This window comes from Botryllus schlosseri, chromosome 2, assembly GCF_051294905.1.
Source record: "Botryllus schlosseri isolate E-star chromosome 2, Bs_hap1, whole genome shotgun sequence".
NCBI lineage: Eukaryota > Metazoa > Chordata > Ascidiacea > Stolidobranchia > Styelidae > Botryllus > Botryllus schlosseri.
Genome location: NC_137237.1, coordinates 31603891 through 31626764, shown reverse-complemented (window position 1 = coordinate 31626764; position 22874 = coordinate 31603891). Strand labels below are relative to the sequence as shown.

Below are 22874 nucleotides of genomic sequence, written 5' to 3'. Positions count from 1 at the left end.
CCTACGCACGTCGCTGTCGATCTAGTGCTTTCGAGGATATCTATGGTGTAATCAACGAAGCGTTACAACATATCAAAACAAACGGTATGCCGGTCTCAGCCTACAGGGTTGGTTCGATTGGTTTGAAATACGGTCAGATTTGTTTGAAATGAGGAGAGTCTCATGTTTGAAATGAGGATAGTCATGTCAGAAATAGGGATAGTCATGTTTGAAATAAGGATAGTCGCTATATTCACTATAAAGTCAGTTGCAGTACCAGGCCCGACTTCCCAGTGGTAGCCCAGTCCGAACACATGCCAGACCCAGCCGAACACATCCAAGACATGATGTCCGAACACGCCCCAGACACCATGTCTGAATGACAACACTGGCCAAACGCATCTCAGACACCATGTCCTAATGGCAGCACATGCCGAACACACCTCAGACATGATGTCCAAACACGCCCCAGACACGATGTCCGTTTGGCAGCACAGGCCGAACACACCCCAGACATGATGTCCGAACACGCGCCAGACACGATGTCCGAGTGTCAATACAGGCCTAACACGGCCAAGACACCATGTCTGAATGGCAACACATACCGAACGCACACCAGACACGATGTCCGAGTGTCAACTCATATCCAAACACAACCAAGACACCATGTTTGAATGGCCAAACATGCCCCAGTCCGAACACATGCCAGACCCAGTCCGAACACATCCAAGACATGATGTCCGAACACGCCCCAGACACCATGTCTGAATGACAACACAGGCCAAACGCATCTCAGACACCATGTCCTAATGGCAGCACATGCCGAACACACCTCAGACATGATGTCCAAACACGCGCCAGACACGATGTCCGTTTGGCAGCACAGGCCGAACACACCCCGGACATGATGTCCGAACACGCACCAGACACGATGTCCGAGTGTCAATACAGGCCTAACACGGCCAAGACACCATGTCTGAATGGCAACACATACCGAACGCACACCAGACACGATGTCCGAGTGTCAACTCATATCCAAACACAACCAAGACACCATGTTTGAATGGCCGAACATGCCCCAGACATGGCCGAACATGCCTCAGACGCTGTCCGATTGGTAGCACAGGCTGAACACACCCTAGACATGATGTCCAAACACGCCCAGACACGATGTCCGGGTATCAACACAGGCCACGCCCAAGACACCATGTCTGAATGGCAACACAGACCGAACACGCCCCAGACACCATGTTTGAATGGCAATATCACAGATCGAACACACCCCAGACACGATGTCCGAGTGTCAATACAGGCCTAACACGCCCAAGACACCATGTCTGAATGGCAACACAGACCGAACACGCCCCAGACACAATGTCCGAGTGTCAACTCAGTCCGAACACAACTCAGATACCATGTTTGAATGGCCGAACACGCCCCAGACACGATGTCCGATTGGCAGCACAGGGCGAACACACCCCAGACATGATGTCCAAACACGCCTCCGACACGATATCCGAGTATCAACACAGGCCGAACACGCCCAAGACACCATGTCCGAATGGCAACACAGACCGAACACGCCCCAGACACAATGTCCGAATGTCAACTCAGTCCGAACACAACCCAGACACCATGTTTGAATGGCCGAACATGCCCCAGACACGATGTCCGATTGGCAGCACAGGCCGAACACACCCCAGACATGATGTCCAACACGCCCAGACACGATGTTCGGGTATCAACACAGGCCGAACACGCCCAAGACACCATGTCTGACTGGCAACACAGACCGAACACGCCCCAGACACCATGTTTGAATGGCAATATCACAGATCGAACACGCCCAAGACACGATGTCCGAGTATCAACACAGGCCGAACATGCCCAAGACACCTTGTCTGAATGGCAGCACAGGCCGAACACCCCTCAGGCATGATGTCCGAACACTCCCCATAGGCACGATGTCCGAACACGCGCCAGACACGATGTCCTAATGACAATACAGGCCTAACACGCGCCAGACACGATGTCCTAGTGTCAATACAGGCCTAACACGCCCAAGACACCATGTCCGAATTGCAACACAGACCGAACACGCCCCAGACACCATGTTTGAATGGCAATAGCACAGGCCGAACACGCCCCAGACATAATGTCTGAATATCAGCACAGGCCGAACACAACCCAGACATGATGTCGGAACACGCCCCAGACACGATGTTCATAAGGTTAGTCATGTTTGGAATAAGGTCAGTCTCGTGTTTGAAATAAGGATAGTCATGTTAGAAATAAGGATAGTCATGTTTGATATAAGGATAGTCATGTTTGAAATAAGGTTAGTCTCATGTTTGAAATGAGGATAGTCATGTTAGAAATGAGGATAGTCATGTTTGAAATAAGGATAGTCGTTATATATTCACTATGAGGTCAGTTGTAGTAACAGGCACGATTTCCCAGTGGTAACCCAGTCCGGACACATCCCAGATCCAGTCCGAACACATCCCAGACATGATGTCCGAACTCGCCGCAGACACAATGTCCGAGTCTGAACTCAGTCCGAACACAACCCAGACACCATGTTTGAATGGCCGATCTCGACACTGACATGATATCCGAACACGCGCCAGACTCGATGTCCGAGTATCAACACAGGCCGAACACGCCCAAGACACCATGTCCGAATGACAACACAGACCGAACACGCCCCAGACACGATGTCTGATTGGCAACACAGGCCGAACACACCCCGGACATGATGTCCGAACACGCTCCAGACACGATGTCCGAGTGTCAACACAGGCCTAACACGCCCAAGACACCATGTCTGAATGGCAACACAGACCGAACACGCCCCAGACACGATGTCTGATGAGTGTCAACTCAGTCCGAACACAACCCAGACACCATGTTTGAATGGCCGATCTCACCCCTGACATAATGTCCGAACACGCGCCAGACACGATGTGCGAGTATCAACACAGGCCGAACACGCCCAAGACACCATGTCCGAATGGTAGCACAGGCCGTCCACACCCCATACATGATGTCCGAACACGCCTCAGACACAGTGTCCGAGTGTCAACACAAGCCGAACACGCCCAAGACACCATGTCTGAATGGCAGCACAGGCCGAACACCCCCCAGACATGATGTCCGAACACTCCCCAGGCACGATGTCCGAGTGTCAACACAGACCTAACACGCCCAAGACACCATGTCCGAATGAATAATTGACCATGATAATGGGAATTTTATCGAGCGATCGTTCGGAACAATGCCGATTTTCAGATTTCAGACTTGGACGGCTATATTTCTTGGTGGTTCCGTTGAACTGTCGGCTTTAAAATTGTATTTCCGGAATAGCTTTCGATTAAGATCGGTATTGTTAAATTGGAGTTTCAAAGTTAATGTATGAGTTCGGCCAATACCAATGTCCCTGTGTTTGCCGCTGGGCTCATTTGACAAGGACAGGAATATTTGGGGCTCACACATATAAATATCGAAGATTCCTGCTTACACGTGTATAATTGCAAGTGCAGATGCGAAGTCGGATGTTGGACGACACGTTCTCTCATAATTGCGAGTATATCAGACTCAATTCGGTAAATTTTCAGGAGGGGGTGCTAAAAACAAGAAATTGAGTGACAATAAATCGCGCTTAGTACTTAGAAAAATATCAGGTCAAACGAATTTACCACGGAATATTCTACTTTATGATCAATTGATCATACACAAAGATCTACGAAAAACAAGGCGAGCCCCGAACTACGCCAATGCGTCGGAACTAATGCTTCAAGTTATCAACAACCCAAATTTCGCGGGCAATCTAATCAAATCGACCCTGCAAATTCACAAAAAAATACATACTTTGTCGCGTCGATATATATAAACGTTATAAATTACATGGAATATTTATTATTTGATATTACAGCTAATTTCGGGAATTATCTCGCGGGCCAGTCAAAATTTTCTCGCGGGCAACGGGTCGGCCGCCCCTGGCCTTATATACATTCGTTCACTATTTATTGTCTTTATTATTTTTGGCCTTATAAACGATGAGACGACGAGGCTTCTGTCTCAAGCAATATAGAACTTCTCAGATGCGGCATATTATTTGACAAGATTGCTATAACATGATACGATGTCGAAATTTGCTGCGGTCTACTTAGGGGGAGCGACATTTCCAACGAAAGCCATCACACGCTGCTACCAGCAGTCACCCCCATAAGTAGGTATCGTTTTTGAACACCATTTCATTTACCACAAATACGGGAGCTATGCCACGCGGTGCTGGTGACAATTTCGCTGAGAAAAGTCATGCAAACTCACTGCATAACTACCTTCTACTTTCGAAAACGTAAAGCAGTGAACAATTTTGCCAAAAACGCATTCAAGCAGAAGTGGTTTATAATGAACGATACTCGAGTAAGTGGATAATGTAAATAAAATCTATAGAGTTCTCTAAAATAGTACCAGTAGTTTGTTACTCTTACTCAGGGATATAGAGAGTTCTATATATCCCTGCTCTTACTGACCAAGTCCGATGTTCTTGCTCTAAGCAAGATGCAACAAGAGGAAGATTTGAACAACTGATTAGTTCTCCTGCATAGACCCATCAATATGATTCCGAGCGAGATAGTGTAATGGTTATGCGTCCAGCTTCTCGATCGGTAGGTCGTGGGTTCAATCCCCGTCCGGGTCAGACCAAAGACTCTAAAACTGGTATCCGCGGCTATCCAGCTAGGCGCTCAGCATCCATGGGTAGCGTGGAGGAGAAAAATACGGTGGTGCAGACTAGATGACCTTGCTTAAAGGTCGTATCGCATCTCCATCGTCAAAGCATCTCGATGGTGCCGGCGAAAATAAATCTGATCTCTCTCTCTCTCTCTAAGTTCGATCTACTAGCTGACTGCACAAATGCACATGCACACAACCGACTCGCTCAAGAAGCAGGTTTTTATTAAAAAATTTAACGAAACGTCAGAAACAACACATGAAGATAAGTTATTTACAGTGAGCACAGGAACAGAAATGCACGAATTCAATGTCATGGCATGTGATAAGAATCATATGGTTATGAAAAACTTGAAACGTTGCAGGTTAGCAAATTTTTCCTAACAATTCTTGGGTACAGGCCCAAAAATGCATGAATTCAATGTCTCAGCAGCTGATATGACTCTGGAGGTTATAAAACACCTCAAACAGTGCTGGTTAAAATATAAAATCAAATCAAGAGCAATGCAACAATGCAGGTTAGCAAGTTCTTACTAAAAATTTAACGAAACAAAAGGTCAGAAACAACGAATGAAGATAAGTTATTTACAGTGGGCACAGGAACAGAAATGCACGAATTCAATGTTTCAGCAGCTGATATGACTCAGGAGGTTACAAAACACTTCAAACAGTGCAGGTTAAAATATAAAATCAAATCAAGAGCAATGCAACAATGTAGGTTAGCAAGTTCTTCCTAAAAATTCAAGGAAGCAAAAAGTCAGAAATAATGGACGAAAGGTCAGAAACTACGAAGGCAGATAAGTTATTTACAGTGGGCACAGGAATAAAAATGCACGAATTTAATGTCACAGCAGCTGATATGACTCTGGAGGTTATGAAACACTTCAGACAATGCAGATTAAAACATAAAATGAAATCAAGAGCAATGCGACTTCTAGGAAATGTAATACGGCAAGTGACAATCATGTTTGGAAAATTACGAGCATTTTGCAGTTAACACTAACCTTTCGTTAATTTCTACTTTTGCAAAAGCTTTTGGGAGGAGATGTTTATTCCGAGACACCAATTTGATGACGCGTCTGCCAATTTTTTTGAACCCACTGCCGTGAGACGCTCCATAAACCTTCTCCTCATACTGTATGACATGTGCTAATTCATGCAAGAATGTGGAGAGTAAAGTAGATGTGTCTCTGCAAGATTCCAAGAACACAATGAGAAAACATATCTGAAACCTGGGATGCCGATGATTGATTCCCATTAAATCCCTTTTTCTGTGGCTATCAATGTTTTGCCAGTATTCCTCCTGAGACAAAATTCCCACCGAAATAGCATCATCTCTTGGCAATGACAATTTCGGTGTCATCTTTTGCACAGCCTTGTAAAGTTCGGTAACTCGATTGTCTGTTGAGTTGTTTAACAACTCGCCTACAGTCTGAATTTCTTCGTATTCCTTACGAAACGCGGGCGTCACCGATCGTACCACCTTTTTCAGGCAAAGGTCGCATATCCATTTTGGATGATGGACATTGCCTGACACACAGCCTGACACACAGCGAAAATGATACCAGTCTTTGCATCTCGTACATTCTGCCATGGGGGACCCATCATCAATTTTCTTGCACGTGCAATATATTCGAAAGCGCCAAGATGTTAAAGATGTTGCATTTGTATCATTCCCTGTCCAGGTGGCGGTTTCGAGTAACATATCAATGTCAATGTTTTCCAGCGATTGCAATAAAGCCAATCTTAAAGTACTTTGCTCAAAATTCATCGTTGTTGGACATATGCCTGCACAGAGGCACGCAGCATTAGCAATTGCAAATAGGCCACAATCACTGCCTCCCTCTTGTTGTTGAACTTTTACAATTTCAATACTCGCAATATCGTCACTCTCCTGGAGCTGAAAAGCCGCTTCATCCAGTTTTGGTTCATATGCTACAATTCCCTTTGAATTTTGTGTCACCAATGAGTCATACACTATAGTATTTCCACATGGTGAAAAACGATTGGAAATTGTAACCCAGTGACTTTGCCTGAGGTTAATAATTTGTACAAAGAAACCCGATGTACGCTGGTATCCAGTGGCGGAAGCAATGATGACGTCCTGTAAGCCTCCGACGTCTGGATGTTTTTTTTTCATCAATTTCATTGACACATTGACATGCCTGTCGGACAGCCATCCATCACCTGACAGTATGTGTCGGTCATATGCAGTTAAATCCAATTCCTCCAGCCAAGTGTCAGGATCCACTTCTTCGTTAACATTGTCTTCACTATAAGAAGCAATATTTATTGAAACGTCCGGAGATCCAGCATCGGGCAAATCGGCAGTGACTTCAGATGCATCTCTTTTATTCGAAAGAGAGAATCTCTCGTCCTGGTCTGGATCAATATTTATTGGAACGTCAGGAGATCCAATTTCAGGCAAATCGGCAGTGACTTCAGATGCATCTCCTTTATTCGAAAGAGAGAATCTCTCGTCCTGGTCTGGAGCAATATTAATTGGAACGTCCGGAGATCCAACTTCGGGCAAATCGGCAGTGACTTCAGATGCATCTCCTTTATTCGAAAGAGAGAATCGCTCATCCTGGTTAACAGACCAGGAAGAGTGTCTTGCTCGCAGTCTTCCAGTCTCATTGTAATATAGTTCCATATCTTTATTGACCGAAAATCTGACCTTCACAGCAGAATTCAATTCAATATTGTAGTAGTCCATAATTGACCTGAAGAGGTATACATGATTGACTGGAATCATTTGATTGATAAAACGATTACATCTTTTATAATATCCATTCAGTTGTTCAGCCACTTGGGTATTGATGTTGTTCCTGAGCTCCTTTATATTACAGACGCGCCGCAACACCTCCTTCTTTTTGGTCACATTCCTTTCGTGAAAGCGGTCATACAAGCAAAGATGGATGCTCTGTCGACTTACTGGGTGTGCTTCGCCACTGGATACACTGTCTAGGTTTGAACTACTTTCATTCAGGATCCAAGGCATCGATATGGACAATTTTTGTTTAGAGGCATTCTCGATATTTTCTTCACTCGGTGCACAAACCATCCCAGAGTGTGGAGAGAACATTCCGTGACATCTTTTGTTGCCATGAGCAACTACCATATTTGCCATGTCCACAATTACTATGTTCGGAATATGCTTGAAAGACAACAATATATCGACAAAATCTCTTGGGCTCTCAGCCCTCAAAACAAATTTCATCGCATATACCACACCGTGAGGACAGATGCATGATGCCCAGCCACCTGAGCAACCCGCCAATTTGGAGAATGCTTTCTTGAACTTCTCATGACTTGTTGAAATCGCGTCTCTGACAGCCATCAATTTATCAAGTTTGCAAGTCAATTTTGACGCGGCCTTCCCAAGAATTGATTTGACCAGTTGATCAAATTCTTTTGCATTTAAATTATTCATAGCTTATTAGCTTCCACCAGTCGCTCTTCTGTCATCTCACGACAGTCTTCTTCCAACGACCCATCAATTTTCGAGACCTTGCGGTGCTCGGTGTTGTACAGATTTGGTCCCCGTCTTGTGTTTTTACCAACGAATGGTGACCACTGTGATAGCCTTGGAGTGATTTCCCATTCAGGAATTGATCTTTGCGGGAATCCGCGTAATACCATGTTGTTTTCAACTTTTCCCCAATATTCATCACTATCCACTTCATCCACCTCCTCCAATTCAGAAGGGCTTAAGTATGATGCCTTACACCGGAAATTAATCTTCTTACAAAGGTCCATGATCACAATTGTTGGGAAATGTCCACAAATATCACATTTGAATGAGTAATCGTGTGCGTCAAAAAGTGTATCGAAATGCAGATACGCATTAACCAATTGGTGTTCTTGAACAGTTTTGCCAATACGCAGAGAGAGCACTTTAGCAGTACTTCCTATCGGGATAAAATGCCGGAGAGAGTCTCTGATGTAGCAACATACATCAATAGAAACCAGGAAGACATCAGAGAAGTTGTGAATTCCCAAATCATGTTCTTGATACCGATAACACATGTTGCAGTTTGGACACTTTCGATAAAACGTGCGAATGTTTTCAATAATCATATCCATTGTGAGAATTTTTGCGTTGCGGGTAATCAATAAAGAACCTGAAAGTTTGGTGTTACACTCTGTACATTCAGTCTCGGTAGGATGAAGTTCGTTAGGAATGTGCTTTGCCAATGTTCTGATCTGTGACGAATTGGGAGTACGCTTCTTTGACAAAATGTAGGTGCACATTTTCTTTAATACAGAAGACTCCTTCGGCGGATATACCAATTGCTGGTCAATGTGATCTTGCTCGTGTTGATCAGATACGGCAAAGATTTCTCCTTGCTGTTCATCGAATTCATCTACGACTATATCCTGTCCATGAAAACAGTCGATAAGTCCCTTTTCGGACAAGTACCACAGACTAATGCACTTATGTATGCAATACATCTTCGCATCACAGCAACGACAAGATAGGCGTCCCGCTTTCATATCCACTGTAACTAATATCCTTCCAAGACGGGAGTAATAGTGCTTTTCAAGGGTAAACACAGAAATCATAATGTATCTACCATGGTGAATTGCTTGAACAAGTGGAGATACTGCATTGCTTGATTTTTGTGCCAATTCCCGACAGCCATTTATTTTGCTATCCTTCAGAATTTTGTAAGAACCACTCGACGAAATATTCATCAAACTGGCATCAGTTAACTCCACACTACTGGGATAGACAATATTGTTGGGACTGTACATAGGTGCTTGCACTGCGCAGCAGGAAAGCCACTTTTCCACATAATCCGCATGTAATCCATGCATGCACTACTTTCACATTCCACTACCGACTCTCCGGCATGGAACTCAGACACATTTTTCCTGATGTGAACAGGGTAGGGAATCCCCCCATGAGAGCTCAGTCTGACAAGATATATTCCTTTTTTGTGATCGACGCAGTTCGCAACATTTTCCGTTTCAATGCCATGAATTGTTCTACAGTGAGTAGGTATTGATCTGCTTGACATCACTTTTTGACATACTGGGCACTCGGCATATTTTTGATTTCCAGATGTAGATTTCTTTATTTCTTCATTTATTGGATCCTGTCTTGAACTTTTCTCATTACACCATGCTGTGTGCTGTTTCAGATGAGGCTGGAAGCGATTCGCCCAAAATGTGTTATCGCATGCTGGACAGTGGAAGTGTGTATCCCGCGAACTACCATCTTTATGATATATGCTACATGGAAAGCATACATAGTTCCCAAACTTCACAGATCTTTTCCAATGACGATCGAAAAAATGTCTTTTTGAGCGCGATGGATATTTACAAGAATACACGCACATGCGACATTGAAAAGATTTTTTTCTCGGAGAATTTCCGGCACACTCAATGAAAGTGCTTTTGTAAAAATCCTCTGTTCCAACAACATCGGATCGGCCATAGCAATGTGAGACGCTTGACTCCTGCATATCTTTCTCCCATTTATAAGACTTGGGTTGATGTATCTAGTGCAACGACTTGTGGTAGGCTATATACATAAACACAAAATAAGATAGGTAGGATGTATCTTGCCTACGAGTCAAACAGGCATATTCAACAACATACGGATTTCTATCCTTGATATTGGTAAAATGATGTACATATAAAATGAGGTGTATAGCAATGTTGGGATGAGTCGAGTCACGTCATGTCATGACTTGACTAGAGTCACTTTGCAAAAATGACTTGACTTGACTCAGCGCTTCAGATATGTGGATTGACTTGTTACTCAGAGCAAATTTCACCAATCAATTTTCGGTCATCAAGTAAACGGTGTCGATTAAAATCTTGTGTAGGCTATGTTCGAATTGTTCGCGATGCGCCGGTGCCATTTGCGAGAGCAACCAGATATTCACTGATTGTACATTTCACTGATCCTCTATTGTTACTTCACCAACAAATTTACCGCAATCGAAATGGTCGCAGCTTAGCCTATGTTGTCGTTGTACTAGCAGTGTTAGGATCATGTCACTACCTTCGAGTCAAGATTCATTTCGAGTCATTGCACATTTCACGAGTCAAATCAAGTCAATCGATTTTCGAAGGTGACTCGAGTCAAGTCAAGTCACTCGATTTTTGGAGGTGACTCGAGTCAAGTCAAGTCACGAGTCAAGTTACAATTCAAGTCACAATTCAAGTCAAGTTACCTTTTCGAAGTATGAGGCATGATTATGTCATTGCATTTTGCTAGCTTTCTGACATACAGATTGAGTGGTCATTGATTTTGAACCGATAAATGAAAATAGAGTTAAATATACACGCAAGAAGGCCTAGTATCGGTCACATATACTACGTAAGTAATTGCATAGCCTCAGTTTATAGTAACCAGCCAAAATAGAGAATTGAGAAACGAATTGATAAGATGCAATACATTACCCATTTACGAAATGATATGATACATTTCCATAGGGTGGAGTGAAGAAAGAAAAATTTGAATTTTAAAAAGTGCCTTTGATATTTGGTCCCAAATCTCGAATGAGTTACTTCTATCATGATTTCAGGTTCCTGCACCCTCTAGTGGCCGTGCCATTTCACCGAACGAGCCGAAAATAGCTAATTTTGCCATATCTTGATACCCGCTTGTGCTAGACAGCAAGTTTTCGACTCAAAAGCTGCAGAAGCAACATTTTTCTATCTCACTTCCATGGAACTCTGTCTTTAAAATGTACAGAAAAAAGTTACAAGCAAATTATTGATTTTTAGACCGCCAATAAAATGTCGGTTGGTTTTACCAAGTTTGCAATGCCAATTTGCATGTTACAATTTATTGCATGCTGCTTCAACAACAAAATCTTGTTTGGAGGACCGGCAAGTTGATTTATAGATCAACCTAGCATAATTTTGATTAGTAGAGAGAATGATTGAATTTACATCACAAACTTTCATCATATTACATCATCACAAACCTTTATGATACGAGCTTGGTGAAAAGGGTATCTTCTTGTTCAACTCTACAACAAACGATAGGCCTAGGCCTAGCCCAGATTGTTCAAAAAGTGAATCAGTTACAGTAGATCAGCTATTTAATTTATTTATACCTAATACCTGTATGTTTTGTTGAAAATGACGATTTTAATATAACTTGAGACATTGGTAAACTGTTTTATATATTATACATATTATACAAGCTATTGTACTGATCTTTGGAATATTCTGGAACTTTGATAGTAAATCTCAAGTCTCCCAGTAGGAGTGATGATAATTCATTTTGAAAGTGTTCTGGTTTCTGATGTATCTTGGAGTTGATCATGTAATACATGTATAATGGTGTTAAAACTGACTCCTCCATGTGTGGTAACATAGGCCATAGAGTATATTACAGCGACCTGTATTAACAGGTCGCTGTAATATACTCTGCTATGTGTGTGAATTGAACTGATTTGTCTAGTATATGTACAGATTCAGAACTTCTCTCCAATATCAACAATTCACTATTCACCAACACGCGCGAGCGAACTATTGAATACGCAACCTCGTTTACGACGAACAATTTTAGGTGACACCGATTTCAGGTGATTCAGGCCTGTCGTATCTTTTGATAACACACATCTTCTGATGTTTTAGTATTAGCGCTAATCAATTACGTCCGTTCGAGTCTGTTCTTGGCCAATTGCGCGGATTCAAAGTTCTTCAATTTCACGCTGTCAGTCTGAAGCCATTGTGACATAAAGGCGAATTCACACATACCCGGCTCGCACGGTAAATTCGCGCGTAACGCACGTATCGCAAGACTCAATTCACACATTCACGACTCGCGATTATACGCGATCACTGTACGGTAGCCGTGCGACGACCAACCGGACGTATATTCACACTGCCGCGGTCGATCAACCACGGTTGCAAGCGGTACACCCTGATTCCATTCCAGTTTGCTATGCCTCTTTTCAAAATATTGAGATATGACAGGCCAATATAAAGCCCAAGCGGTTAGTAAGGAGTACTCAGAGGTTTTGTCTACTTTTTCAATAGGTTGTGTTTTATATCAATTCCACGCAACAACATAACTAATCTACTTTTTGCACTTTGGAATATTTGCACCTATATGTAGTGTCACAGGTCAGTTTGCGATAGTCACAAAGATGCACCCTGCAATTTCAAAGTGACCACCTCTGCTAAAACTATTCGAGCCATCAACCAAATCTACTATTTAAAACTACTTGATCACCTTTCATTTCTTCATTTCCTACACTTGAAGTAGTTTCCACATGCCTCTGAAATTGCTAATTCTACTTGAAGGCGAGTAAAACTTTACAGCAATACTAATGTATGAGTAGCAACGCTGAATATTCTGACCACCTTTGATAAATAGTCACCTATTGCTGATCATTCCAAGAAATCAAGTGTGCCTTACAATACAAAATTGAATTTTCAATCATGTTATGCAAAGAAATGATGAACAATATAATGAAATGGTTACACTTGAAAGCAACATCTGCAAATACAGAATACATACATTTGAAGAAACAAGAATAATATGCAATACAAAGGTACCAATTAAATCGATGCAGTAATAATCATAATAGACAAAACAGTATGCATGAAATGACAGTGCTAGTTTTCAACTGGTTCTTGTGATCATAAACTTGGAAAAGTTTGCATAATGTCCTTCATTATTGCAGCAGCACACACAGCCTCCGTTGACTCACAACTGTGCTGCTATAAAGTTCGCAAAATGATCATATTAGTCCAGGGTGCAGAAAACTGGTCAGTGCTCTTCTGTAGAAACTTTATCATCTCACACTGAATAAGATATAATTTATATGTTACATGCATAGCGTGACAAGGCATACATCACAGCTACACCTACCTGCATCAAATGTCTGTCATCATAGTATCTTCGCTCTTTCCTGGTAGTTGTCTGCCAATTGTAGAGTTCAATGATGCGTCGTTGGTGGATGCAAGAGATGACGTAGCAGTGCTAGTTTACACATCAGCTGGTTTCACATCATTTGTCTCTGGCAGTGGTTTCTAAATCCCAATATTAAAACATTTGAATGCTTATTTTACAGCAATGCCTTTGAAATTCAATACACCATAAGGAATTTTACTTCATGCAAAGATTCACCACAATTCACAATATCTGATGTTGTCACTTCAACCAATCATTGCTTCAACTTATTCTGCTGCAGTAATCAAACTTATCAGAGTAGTGAACTTTTTCAATATCTGGCAGGTTGGCAACAGTGATACACAGATCGACAGATGAGTATGGTCAACAAAGAAGCTAAAAATTTATACTTAATCACGACCTTTTTTCTGCGTTGGATGCGAGAAACATTTTCTGCTAGTATGACGTTCTATCTTATGCAAATGCAGCATTTCAACTATGAGTAAATGAATATGTTTCACCCTTTCCCAAAAATTGCTCCTTAAAGTCGACCATCGAGTTTTCACTTGCCCCACTGAATGAAATTACAGCAGTAATACTAAAATGAATATTAGTAATGAATGGAAATGGACATACCAGATGTTTGCAGTACATCAGCAATTGATGCTGATGTAGGGTAGGCTGTCATCAACAACTGGCCTGATTTTTTAGTAGTGGAAAGGATTATAGAGTACAATTTCTGTAAACAGATGTAGTAAGATTGAAAAGACACCATTATGTAGTAAAAATGCATGCATCAATATAATATGAATATGAACTCATTTTAGTTGATAAAATGAAATAGTGTTGCAGGAATAAATTACCAGCTTCTATCAAATAACTAGGTACTCATTTGCTACATGATAATCACAACACAGGACATGGAATTCTAGGTTAAAATGTCAAATGCAAATAATTAACATCAACTACGTATATACAAGGATAACAAGGTTATGAAATGACTTGTAGCAGTCCTTCAACAATCAGACACACACATTGAACCAGAATAAGTGAATAGCAGGCAGCCCTGTGATCACAAGCAGTGATTTATCAGGTATGCAGAAAACAGACTGGTGTAGAAACACGTGCAACTGAGTCAGCCTGATCGCAATATCGTTGCCAGACGCAAAACACTCATCGCATAGTAATATAGAATAACCACAACTGGCGAGCATACATAACAAAACGACTGATTACTACTGCAGAGTGCAGATTACTGCATGGCAGTACCATCATACCGGCATGCCGTCTGGTACGTATCTATCTACACATCCTACCGGTAAACTCACCTTCTCATATCACATATTTCTTCGTACAACCAATATACACCCTGAACACAACATAGTAGCACTCTCCTTCGATATTTATCCAATGCATTCATCTCGACAAGCTGCTAAATCCATAGGAGCACACTTTCGACTGAGCTCACGGCAGCAACGATAGCCACGGAAAGTTCGTTTGATCCAACTTTCCGTACGGCAGCAAAAAAGCGAAGAAATCGACCGTGCGATAGCCGTGGCGACAGCCGCCGTGAACGAATCGTGCATGTGTGAACACTTCCACGGCAATTCGGCCGTACGACCGTACGATGGAAAACCGTACGGCAAAAATCGTGGCCGGCAACCGTGCATGTGTGAATTAGCCTTAACGATCGCATAAGTAGAGATAGCAGGCAAATCATGCGATCCCTGCACTCTGCAGCAGTCGCTATAGTTTAGGCCAGCGTAGTTATGACATGCGCCAGTCCTGCTGTAGGCTCAATACTTCAGGCTGGTAACGATATCAGGCCTAGCCTGGTTCACCTGATAGTTCATTCCAGCGATTATAGCGTGCAAGCCTGCACGCATACGCGCTAAATCAAATAAGAGACGATAGCGCACATCAGATGTCAATGAACCATTTCGCATGCAAACGATTCTCGCTAATTTGCGGTACGCCGCATCCACAATACGAATTAGTGAATTGACATTTCAAAAGGACGGGACTTTTAATTTTAAATGAGAAACTCCCTGGCTACTCACCTAGGGTTTCAATACCGGCACCGCGCTGGTCAATATCAACCCCGGGCCTACGTAGATCCCGATCATCCAGTCGAGTTTGATCGTGAAATGGTGCGATTCTTATTATCCACGTGTTATTGCAGCAAGAGCAATATGGGCGCATGCCGCAACCTTATCAATAGAAATACAAATCCCGATGGTTTGAAATTCGATCCTCGATATGGTTGCGCTCGGTAGAGTCCGTTCAGCAATGAATTTTATTGGAACATGGAAGGTTCCCTCTCCGGCTAATCGAATAAATTCAGAATTTGCGCCACCGTGAATCTCTTGATCCATCAATATTTGACAAGGTAATTCAGCGACGTGCACTGCACAATGCGCACTGACAAGTGACATCGAGGGAAGACGAATGTATAAAGCAGACAAGAATTAGTAGCCTACAGATAATAGCAAATGAGAAAGCGAGCATCTAATCCGTAATTCCTCAACTTGTTTACAGCATAATGTGGTTCCGACTATGACATCGCGACAATTGTTTGCTCATTACAACGAGGTTTGAGCTGCATTGCTGCATTTCCCGATAAAAGTTAGCAAAGCCTTGTTAGAGTAATGAATATGCTCACTTTGCGCAGGAATGACTTTATATTCGAAGACATACACAAACTCACGGTCGTATTTTGCGCTCCAATTAAAAAGACTGTCACGAAACTAACTCAAGAATTATTCTGTAAAGTGTAAACCAATATGCGCGCAAATACAATTTAATAAGTAGAACGTGAATTCGCTCGTTTGGTCGAGAGAGGAGATATGAGGTTTCACGGCGCACGCATGTCGAAATCGACGTCGTAAACGAGGTTGCTTCGACTGTATGATTACTAATCACGAATTAGGGCGTTTTAAGCACTCGTTCGTCGCCGCCGACGAAGCTGCGTATTCAATTATTCGCGCGCGTATCGGTAAATAGTAAATAGTTGGCATTTACGCGATATCACGAACTCGGTAATTGACAGACGGCGGGCGTTTACGCATTTTGTATGGGGTGACTGCCACCCATAAATTTGTCATGGGTGGCTGTGCCGCGCCGCCACCCCGTAACTCTGCGCCTATGATTGCAGTATCTCTTGTTGGATATCATTTTCATCCTCAACTCGATCACTTGAATTACATACACAATGATGTCACCTCATCAATCGTCAATAAAGAAAACATGTCACGGAGACATTCCAAGCTACTGCAATAGGGCTCAATTGATACATCGGTTGCTATACCTTGAATCGAACGAAATATTAGCCACCTCCTGCTACAGGGATCATCGGACTGATTTGACACTGGCAACAAGGCCATTGATTTACACGCGGAAACTGCATACCATCTCAATCGCTCCACAGCTAAAAGAAATTCACGCTAGCACAGACCATGCAATATCCAGCCACACATCTCCCTAGCGATCGAGAAGCCTCAAGGAGACATAGCACAGAATCGCAACCATGTCGACCGAGCGACCACGAGGATCTCGATGCCACTAGGGGTCGAATGAGCAAAACACGGTCAAGAAATAACAACATGTAGCTAAGTAATTTGTTGAACCGATAGCAGACGATATAGATAATAATAAGATCTTGGTTGCTTTCACACCTTATCTAACGTCCACTTGCAAAGTAATAATTATATTTATTACACGAGCTTTCGGAGCGCCGCTCCTTCATCAGGTGTTAAAGTGAAAGTAACGCAAAAGATTTTGAATCCAAACATATACGCATATTGTGACATCATAGACAAAAGTACTTTTATATCAGAAAAATGTGTACATTTATGACGTCATAAACAGGAAAATCGAAGTTCATATTTTAAACGGCTACAGCAAGTTGTGGCACTGAAAATGAGATTTGATAGAGTGTTTACAGTAATTGAATGCACACCCGCCGAATATATCAACTGCAGCTTCGCATGGTGTAATGTGACATGGAGCCTCGATCTATATTTAGCCCTTGATGGAACATGTTAAATATGTCGATGTATTTTTGTTCTGTGGCCTTGCGCATGATTGAGTTCTCGATGTTCCCGGCCAACACGTTGATTATCATATCATTTTCTGAGTGTCCTGCTGAAGAAAAGTGCTCATCGACAGGCTTCGATCTGTTGCATTTAGAAATATCGTGTCGATAACCATTTATTCTCTTATGGAGTGGTTGACCATGACCAGTTTCTCCAACGTACCAGGCATTGCCACATCCATTTCGGCAACGAATGAAATATATCAAGTCATTGGACTTGCATGTGTAGCTAAGTAATTGCACCAACGGGCCCGCCCGAATATGTTAATTTGTTCAATTATTAATTACGTGCCCTGAATATTCCTAGACAATACCTCACTCAGCTCTACAGGTAAATCTGATTACGTGGACTGAGAGGATACAAAATTTATAGCAATATATACGCAATTATCAATACTATTAACCGAATCAATCATTAATTATACAAAATTTTACGTGGTCGCATCTGAGTTGAAATTACATAGGTCAAAAGTGCTACATTCGGTCAAAGTTGGCGATCACCGGATAGATATATGATTCTTGATTGTATCAATGTGAGGCGTGATGCTATGTAACAGTCACTGGATTTATGGCTTTTCCCTATACAAGAATAATATATTGCTCAGAATGCAGTAGTCAACGCAGATGAATATAAAATGTGATCTAATATAGCCGCGGGTGTAATCATCCCCTTTCCGCATCCACACCAGTTTCGTTGCTAGCACCGACTAGCATCGCCATAGAAACTGCTTCTCCGTCTGCGAAGTAACACGTGCTAATAATAACAATATATCTCGTCGTAATTCTCGGCCTACGGACCATGTGACCTCAATCAGCGTTCCATACCTTCCTAAGTTTGTAGCAATTCCATAAATGATTGTAATCACCCTATCATCGTCACCAGAAACGCATATCTGAGTTGAAAACGTGTGATATCAACCCAGCGTACGTTTAACAATAAATTCAACTGAAGTATAGCTCATGTCATCCGCTCATACCATGCAGCAGTGTTGATTGAAAAATCGAGCTGGTTTATTCGTCATCACATACATGGATAAAATGACTCTGCAAAGCTAACATAAACAAATATTGATGATCAGGCTGAAATGTGGCGATATAGGATGGGAAAGCAGCCAAGTGCAAATAGGTAATTAGTTGACTTGTTTGGCATTTCATAACGTCACAATGCTGCGACAGGAGAATGTCTAATCTAATCAAACAGCTATCAAACATATTGTGGTATCAGCTATATGCTATAAATACCCAGAGTGTCGGACCCACTAGAAGCGCCGGTTACAACGCTCGGTATAGGCTCAAAACCCACAATCCTACATTATATACGTTGCATTAAGACTTTCCATGGGTACAGATATTCTAGTTTTCTTATATTAAAACACGGTAAGAAGCAGTCAGATTCGGGTATCAATTACGACCCCCGTCCGTTCAAGCCAAGGCAAGGGCAAAGTTACATATATTGACTGACTGATGTTGAAGTAATCAGAGCGTATAACGTCATCGTCGTTGCTCATTATGGCAGACTAGGGAGTGATATTCACATCTGCGTCTGGTTATAATGAAGCCTCCGCAGGCACTTATCGGTCACAGAATTGCTTAACGGCAAATTCATTGGAGTGTCTTCCCGCAGCTACGTCTCGATTGTTTGCAGTGGCTGAAAAACAAGGCAGCGATGTAATGCCAAATTGTTGACTACATGCACAGTACACACGTTTGGAGATGATACATGATACACAACTCCAGTAAATTGCGAAACAAAAATGCGACATGATAGGTTGCCCCACCAAGATTGAGCTACATAATAGGCCACACGCTGGATTTTAAAAAGAATCAATAAAACGAAAAGGCGGATGTTATCGTAACTATATGCTCTCTCACACAGCGTTTAAATACGATTTATCAATATTTAGAAAGTATCTAGTTGAATTATTTTAAATCAATGGGGAAACAATATAAAGTTAACGTTACGTGATCAAAATATTCTCAGATATATTGAGCGGACAGTCAACATTTTACTAATTGAGTTATGTGAACACGTTATCAAGGATGATTCTAAATCAGTTGCTACTCACATAGACGTTTAAAAATGCATCAGAAAGCTTGTTACGAAGTGAAAATCTACCACGACCTGAATTGAATTAGTGACGGAAAGATCACAGGCCGCAGCATCCGTTTGGTGACTGTCCTGTCCAGTATTTACCCTTCCGCGTGAAATATGACACTTACAACAGAAGAGAAATGCGTTCTATATTCAATACTCACTTTTTGTCATGGAAATGGAGTCGGCGTGGCGATCCAAATATATATACGCTATTGTACGCAGAATTCAGCAGCTATGTAGAATACTTCTCAATACGCAGAACGAATCGATCGATGAAAACACTGATTGGGAAGTAACTCCATCACGCATGCTTGCATCTTAAACTTTTCTTATAAGATTCGTGTTTATAGAATTCATGCTAATATACTTGTCTTGAAACTTGAGGGCCATGAGCGGCTAATACATCTTCTGCATCATTCTAAATCATCTGCTAGTACATCTTCCAAAGTAACGTCCATTTACAATAACCTGCTAATACCCTGAAACTAATCTTTCAATCACTCGGTGACAGCGGAAATGAGACCTTACCAGTTGATGGCACGCAATTGGTCGCGTGTACGTATACAATACTAAAGTCATCGAGCTAATTCAACATTGTGAATTGCGCCGATCTCTGTAAGAAAGGCGGCATGTTCAAACTTTTTGCGTTAAAAGTAGGCTATTCCTAGGCTACTGATCGATCTGTATATTTTGCGAATTCGGTAGCCTTTGGGAGACAAAAACCGACTCTTTCGAACGCCAATACCGGGCCAACCCCAGGTCCCACGCCGTCGAGTCGGATATCATCGCGTTCAGTTCGACGAGACGAATATGAAGATAACTCTGTCGAACCCCTAAGACCAGCGGTTGTCAATCGGTATTTCGATTTCTGTTCTGATCCGACCGATTGAAAAACCATACACGTGACCCGTATTGGCGTACCATCACGGAGTTTTGGTAAAATAAATTTTTCTACGCGTCCCAGCCCCATTTCCTGGGTATCGTTGGAATCGTTATCAAATTACGCGTCCGCCGGTACCGGCTTCATCCGGCTACGATATTCGGTTGGCGAGAAATCGGTGATTCAAAAACTGTAAAAAATGCGCTATACACTGTTTTTTGAAGGCCGATCCCGAGTCAGCTAAAAATCCGATACCATCGTATCGGGTATCGGTCTACGTGGGGCCCGAAGACGAACGCAGCGGTACCTCGTATGGCCCAGTGGCGTGAACGACCGAGACGGAACCTCGGATAGCCCGCCTATGAAAAACGTGAAATTCTCGGATGATCCACCGATCAAGGATAATTCGAGGATTATGATCGAAAAACTCACATAACCCCGCTTCTACTGGTCGGAATTGAGTCAAATTTGTTTTGCATCGTCTTTGAAGACAGCTCAACAGTTTCATGGGGTTGGCAGAAAAATTTGATTTTTTTAAATCTTACCTAATAAATTGAAAATTCTTATTTGATCTGTGGAGTCCTATCCTTGTTAGAATTGAGCTAAATTTGGTGTGCAGTGTTTTTTAGAGTAACCTGACAATTTAATAAATGAATGGCTGGAATCCGGAATTTTATGACATTTATGATCAGTGCGGGATTTGAAGCACAGGCCTGCAGACATAGGCGGAGCCTGGAGCCTGAAGCCTATTAAATCATATCACGTCGCATGCAATACCTCGGTTAAAATGATGATGACCGCATCAAGCGCCAAGGTAATTAAGGAGGTTCGCAATTCTAAATGAAGATAGGTTGGGATTAGTTTATACAGGGTTTGGAGCTTTGGCCATGTTGATAATTGTAATTATAATTGATCGGGCAGGGTTATTGCCCGTAACATTTATGATACCTTACAAAAACGCGAAGTCAACGTAGTATTGGCGACAAATATAGCTTTAGTTACGAAACTACACTTGAAGGAGAGCTGTCGGTATCAAGGTCAATATTACATGACTTCACTATTTCGAATCTGGTTTGACTGGTGTACCTGTACGTACGCCCTAAGATTAGATGGGTGGCTGGATAAGCCAACCCATTCTGACTGTTGTAGTATTAGTATAGATTAGTGAAGATTCATGACTTCGAGTCGGTAAAGCAAAGTAAATGTGTTTCATCTGCGAAAGGCACTGGCACATATCTGAACATGGCCGACATCAGATCACCGATAACGCGAATGAGATGGTGCGTAGGAGCCGAGATAAACCTTTGACACCTTAGTACTAGTTCTGAAGTCGACCTCGGTCGGCTTCGAAACCGCAGCCTTGCGGTTGCGGATTATTCCACTGACTACGATATCTCATCTCGCCATGCTCTCATTAACCCTTTACTCTCCAGATGGAATTGGAGATCCAGGCGTGTCTCTGAATACGGGCGAATGTTGGGTTAAGTTTGCTGGATTTCGCGCTGGGTTGAAGCCGAGGTCAATCAAATTAAAATTTCCGTAATTTTTGAAATAATAGTATTTACGGTGACCAAATTCGTCACACCGACATCACCAAAATCCTGTTTCATTTATGCCTGAAGAGGCAGGAATGGTTTTCCACTTGTTTTGATATTGACAAGGGCCTATGGTTGAGTTTGGATGAAGATATCGCTAATACATGAAAGAAAGATATGATACAGATTAGCTGGAAATTAGTCCACTTCATTGAAATCGACACGTTGAAACGATGGTGATATAATTTTCCAATAGACTACTTTACACACTGAAATTCACGACCACGTATGCTTACGAAATACATTACGCACTGGCCTTGCAAGTAACACACGACAACTCTCGAATATTTCAAGCAGACAATAATGATGATTACAAGCGCGAAATCGCACTGCCAATCAGTAATTGTCTATTGCGGTTTCTGGCTTCGCGTTGACCAACTCGCATCGTGACAATTGTTTGCTGATTAAAACAGCGATTTGGGCGGCATTTGTGCATTTCCCGATTTACGTTTGCGAAGCATTTCAGGAGTACATTGGTCAATTCGCAAATTCAATTTGCAAGTCAGCGGCCACAAACACATACTAATTAGATTACGTGTTGATAGCCGCACAAATTTGCTTCTACAATTTGATATTTATGATATTCTATCATTTGCTCTGCAGCACTCCTATAGTACTCTTACAGG

General features: G+C 42.2%; 2 protein-coding genes and 1 long non-coding RNA gene across 5 annotated transcripts in view; 1 reads left to right on the top strand and 2 right to left on the bottom strand.

Moving 5' to 3' along the window:
- Nucleotides 1–22874, top strand: part of LOC145457889 (uncharacterized) — a 444934-nt gene that overhangs the window by 185089 nt on the left and 236971 nt on the right. The gene's annotated exons all lie outside the window — the stretch shown is intronic.
- The window catches only part of LOC145458023 (endoplasmic reticulum metallopeptidase 1-like), a 179304-nt gene that overhangs the window by 86497 nt on the left and 69933 nt on the right, over nt 1–22874 (bottom strand). The gene's annotated exons all lie outside the window — the stretch shown is intronic.
- Nucleotides 13118–16493, bottom strand: LOC145434431 (uncharacterized). The gene is made up of 3 exons (XR_013913385.1): nt 14222–16493; nt 13565–13725; nt 13118–13497 (listed from the first exon to the last, which is right to left on the bottom strand). It is a non-coding gene; the product is annotated as an uncharacterized LOC145434431 (long non-coding RNA).